The sequence below is a fragment of the Fukomys damarensis genome, unplaced genomic scaffold (assembly GCF_012274545.1).
Source record: "Fukomys damarensis isolate Sample0158 unplaced genomic scaffold, DMR_v1.0_HiC HiC_scaffold_39, whole genome shotgun sequence".
Lineage (NCBI taxonomy): Eukaryota > Metazoa > Chordata > Mammalia > Rodentia > Bathyergidae > Fukomys > Fukomys damarensis.
Genome location: NW_022900951.1, coordinates 56655380 through 56661001, shown reverse-complemented (window position 1 = coordinate 56661001; position 5622 = coordinate 56655380).

Sequence of the window (5622 nt, the reverse complement as noted above, 5' to 3'; positions counted from 1 at the left end):
TCACATTTATTTATTTATTTATTTATTTATTTATTTATTTATTTATTCTTTTTGTACCGGGGATCGAACTCAGGACCTTGCCCTTGCAAGGCAGGCGTGGTGCCGCTGTGAGCACTAGTGGTGGGAGCACCAGCACACATTCCCTTCCACATCACTTACAAATTCACAAGATGACAAGGGACACTTACCTGAGAGGCGAAAGGGGTTGTGAGACTTGGAGAGAAATCAGTTTCAATATGAGTCTGGCAGACAAGGTTTTCTGGCTTTAAAGCAACATTTAAATGGAGGGCTTTCGCCACAAATTTCACAGCATCTCTCCATTCTTTGTGGCTGCCTTTTTTCTTAAAGAAAGGTACCTCATTTTGCATTGATGTCCTTCAAATGTGTTGGGTGGCTCAGAGAAATATGATTTGATCCCTCAGTTTGACAGAATGATCTGCCAATGTAATTGTTATCTATGTTAATGGTTTTTATTATGCTTTCTACAAACAGTATTATAACAATATTAATGAAAATCGAAGGGAAGGAAACATTCACCAAGCCTGCTTCCCACGATCAATCAAGTTGATTTTTTCTTAATTCTCTCCCCATTCTTGACCATGCGCAGGTATATTTTTACAGCGCTTGTATGGCTCAGTATTGAAACCGTTTTTTATTGTGCCTTTGTATGTTACCCTTTCATATAAACATTGTCTATACTGCTTTACAATTTTTATTATTAGCACTCACACAGTTCTACCATATTTCAATAAAATCAGATGCACCATATTTATTTAGCCATTTTCCTGTAGTTTGACAGTTGCCATTGTAGTTTCTGTAGCTGCTTTTTATTTCCTTATAGTTTATCCCAGAAAATATGGAAACATTATGATTGGCCCCAACCCCCAGGGCCCATGCCTCTGCTTCCAAAGCATCTGTCAGTTGTGGACAAAATATTTTGTTTGGTAGCCTAGAATTTTAACCTCATTCATACCTTCCAATAGACTCATTAAGTCTGGTTAGAAACTATGTCTTCAGGAAGAAAGCCCCCAGGGGGCAAAGAGCCAATGGACTCTCTGCTAAATCTCTGCCACTTTACCTTCTATCACACTGATATCAAGGATGGTGAAAATTTTAAAACTTGTGAAGATGAAAGGGCCAGGTAAACTATAAAATGCCTTGCAAATTTTAATGAGACAATTCCCTTATTTTGCTTAGGTACAGAGTCAGAAAAGTGAACTCATTTTCATCTTGAAGCACAAGCCACCTTGCTCACAGCACTGACATGTCTGCTTGGGCAGAGAAACCAGAACAACACGAGTTGTCTCTGGATCTGAAGCCTCTCTCAACATTTGGTTTAGGCTTAAATCCAAAAATCCCTTGCTTTCCTGCTAGCTCAGGTACCTCCCACCCTAGTTTCAGGGCCCAACACGGAGCTCCCAGTGAGTTCAATTATTCCAACAATAAAAAACATGCCATCGAACAGACATATGGTGAAACTTCTACCAAGCTGGGCATCACAGTCTTTGTTGCTATAGAGATTTGCTCTCTCTACCAAAATGGAGCCATGGTTCTCTCCTTCCACCACAAAGATGCTGAAGAGCACACGACACAGACTTTGGGGGCAGTCTGATTTGGGCTCAACAACTAGCTCTACAACTTCGTTGTTATCAGACCATGGGGCAGGTCTCCATCTGGGTCTGTTTTCTTACCTGTAAGATGGCATCAATAATAAAATGGCACCACTCTGCCTGGTGACTGTTCTGAGGGTTAAAAAATTTTTCTGAGGGTGAAAAAATTCTGGCATGTAATAGGATATGACAAAGACTGGTTGCCTTTTCTTCTCTGTGGGATACTAGTTCAAATAGTTGGCTCCTATATGCACAGTTAAGCACATGTTGGGTAGTGGTGGGAGCACCAGCACACATTCCCTTCCACATCACTTATGGACTCACAAGATGACAAGGGACACTTACTTGAGAGGTAAAAGGGGCTGTGAGACTTGGAGAGAAATCAGTTTCAATATATGAGTCTGGCAGACAAGGTTTTCTGGCCTTAAAGCAATCTATGCTCTAAGGTGGTGCTGGGATTCCACATGCTGTGACTGCCACTCCCCCACATAACTAGTTCTTTTCATCCCGCTGTACCAGTCATTGGGTTTGGCCCAGCTGAATGGCTGCTCCCTGTGGAGTCTCAAACACAGGGACTCTTTGGGCTCCAGCCTTGGGGCAAAGGCCCAGTGTTTCCCCCATCTGTGATCATCATCATTCTTCTTTATGAAAAGCAATTAGAATTTTCTAAAAGTTTTTCTAGCTAGCTCATACTACATTGTTAAAAACATCCCGTGAATGTGCTAATGATCCCGCCAAGGCTGGAGGTAGCAAAGGCAAATGACTTGCCTAAGATCATCCTCCAGATTCACCGGTAAGAGCAGAGGCCAAGACTTTTGAGTCCTGTTCAGTGGCTTTTTCTCACTTTTCTAAATTGTAGCCTTTGAAAAGCACATATTTAATATGGGAGATAAACATTCAGTAACTACAAAAATGACAGCATCAGTACTGATAAAATAATGCCAAAGACACCAAATTAGTACAGAGAAGGGAGTGATGAACTCTGTTCATTACTTTTGTATGGAGGAAAGTCAGACAAGGAAGGTTTCAGAGAAGAGGTGACACCAGATAATAGTTTTGAAAGATGAATAAGACATTGCCAGGAGAAGATGGGGTGTGGGTAAGGTGCTCCAGGCACGGGAAAATGCACCTATCAAAGCACAGAAATGTCGAAGAGTTGATTTTGAAAATCCATAACTCATTCATATGGCTGGATCATCAAGTTCAAGGTGAGAAGTGACAGAAAGTTAGACTGGAGAAGCAGGTGGGGTCTGATCCCAGAAGGTCTCTAAATTATGCTAAGGGACATACACTTTGCCTTAAAACTGGTGCTTCCCAAACCTCAAGCTCTAGTGTTTACAGTTTTTCAGCCTTTGCCATTTCTATGCACCACATGTGCTATTACCTACTTAATCATTTTATTCAAAATGACTTCATTTTTGAACACTTAACCTTTCCCTAATAGAAAATAGATGAGAAACCATGACTTGGATGTGCTACTTGTACTTTTTCTAATACACATTAAAAAATATACAGAACTTTGGAAGGCAGAAAGTTTTCCCTGTGCCACCTACAATGATCCCCTGGGCCACATGGGAAACACCCCACACCTCAGCAGCAATCTTGATCTCCCATCCCCAAATTAGCAAGGCTCGAGTTCATAGCAGGAGAATGGCAGGGAAGATCACTTTGGTGGCTGTGCCAGGGATGGCTAGAAGGTCAAAGGGGCAAGTTCTAGAAAAGGAAAGAGTGGCCAAAGGTATGAACTTAAGACACTGGTGGTGGGACACGAGGAGGGGCAACTATGTCACAGAGGAAGCCTCAACAACAAATAACTGTTGAATGAACCCATGATGGATGATGAGTGAAAATTGTAAGTGTGAAGTGAGAGAGAAGAGTGAAGGATGGACTCCCACGTTTGGGTCATGGGAAAGAAGGCGGTGTCATCAAGAGCAAATGGAAGAGAGAAAGGGGAGCAAGAAGAGGAAGGGTGGCCCAAGATGTGCTCAGCTGAGTGAGGTACCCATGGGACATTCAGACTGAGCAGCAAACTGAGATCTGAATGAAGGTCAAGCCTACAGGAGCAGCCAAGGTTGCTAAGGGAGAAAGAGGTAGTGCTGGGGGAAAATGAAGACTAGGAAGTAGAAGGGACAGGGAGGGACAAGTGGTCATGAGGACACTTCCTAATTCTGCCAGAGACAGCTCTGATAGCTACTGCCTCCAGGATGACACTGGGTTGGAGCTGGAATTTAAGATGCAAAGCAACTTCTAAGAAATGAAATGGCAACCAATGACTGTCCTAAGCTGTAGTAACAGTAAATGTGTGGAAAGTCATCCCTGCGATCCTGGAGTGGGTTCCACAGAGCATCTCTGTGTAGCACCAGTAGGTCCTGAGCCTGCAGCTCTGTGGCAGAGAAACAGGATGCTGAGGTGGTGGTTTGGCCACGCATCTAGTAGCAGTGAAGTTACTAGCGAACTCAGAAGAGAATGTCCCCAGAAGATTTCAAAGAAACTAACACCCAGGGTCTTTGTTCTTTGGACTAAGCTTTGTCCTTGACTTAGCCCAAAGCACACAGGAGTTAAATTCAACCCACTCAGGAGGTCAAAGCCCTACTCTGACAAGAGGGCCCCAGTAGTATTTACCTGACCTGCCAGCACATACTAAGTGACTTTCTAGTAGCTTCTCTCCCCGCCATGCTCCGCAAGACCTCCCTCCTAGGACTGGTGGGTCCTGGACAACTCCCCACAAGTGCATGGCTAGCTTGAGTCCCCAGAACAAGACAGAAGCAACCCTCTGGGGCTGCACATGGCAGACCTGCAGGAATACACCAGTACCTTCATTGCTTCCTTATGGTAGATATGAATTAAACTAGGCAAAACTTTCCCTTCCTTCTTGCTGGCCTGAATGGTGGATGAAAGCTTTCCAAATGGGCAGAGGAAAGTGCTGGCTTCTCCAGGACTCTATGTGAGGAGGGGCTCCAAGAAAGAAGAGGAGGCACCATCAAGAAAGAGGGAGGAGGTCATGGAGAGAAAATGTCCTTGGCTCTGTTGCACGAGACCTCAGCAGTGGAAGATGCTGCGGAGTGGCCAAGGGTAGGTAAGAGGCAAAGAGTTGGTGGGGGGCTGGTGAATGGGAAGAGAAGAAGTTTTTTATACATAGTTCTTGCACTGCCTTGCAAAGGTGAGCTAGGAAAAGTTATCTCCAGATCCTGATTTCTGTACTGTGAGCATCTAGAAAGAAGTTGTTAGGGGAAACTGTGCCAGTACCCTTGAGTCAATGTCTGGAGGAGCCCAGGGAGCAAAGCAGGGCACATCCAGGGGTAGGAGGGGAACAAACTCAAGTCTGGCCGATGCTCATCTCCTTCATGCAGGGAGAAGAGCTCTGTCAGGGCTGGGGCAGGGAGGTGGGGGGCAGGGCATTACACAGCAAGAAACAGATTTGTGTGGATTATTCTGTGCATACAGCACATGAGGTAGAGCCAGGAGAGGTGTAGGTGTACTAGTGCAGGCGGGGATGGGGGCTGGGGGGAGACAAGGTTTGAATAACAAAGGAGGCTCCTAAAGGCTAAACTATGCATGGTTCCAAGACACTGCCTACTGGATCCAGGGGGAAAGCACAGTCCTAGCAATAAACTTCAGTTATTGGCACGTTGCTCACTTCCCTGACACTCCAGCCACCCTCCAGAGGCTACACGGGGTTGCTGGAGATGGAGCCAGCCCCTGCCAGCTAGAGAGCTCAGACTTATGCAATTCAGCTTGGCATGGGAGCAGGGGAGCTGGGAGTTCACCAGCATCTCCCTCAGGCTTTCTCCCCGCCCACTGCCAGTCCCTGCAAGTCACGCCAAGGGTCAGGGGCCCTTCGCGGGGCAGCAGGAGAGGCCCTGGCTGTAGGAGCCACAAAAAAAGGAGGGAAGGGAAGAGAGTACCTGTTGCTGAATACATCCTGCTTTGGCTCTTACTCCTCGGTTGCTTGTGGTGAGAGTTGCCCATCATTCTGTTCTGGACTGGCAGCCACCGTGCCGCCGCTGCAGCC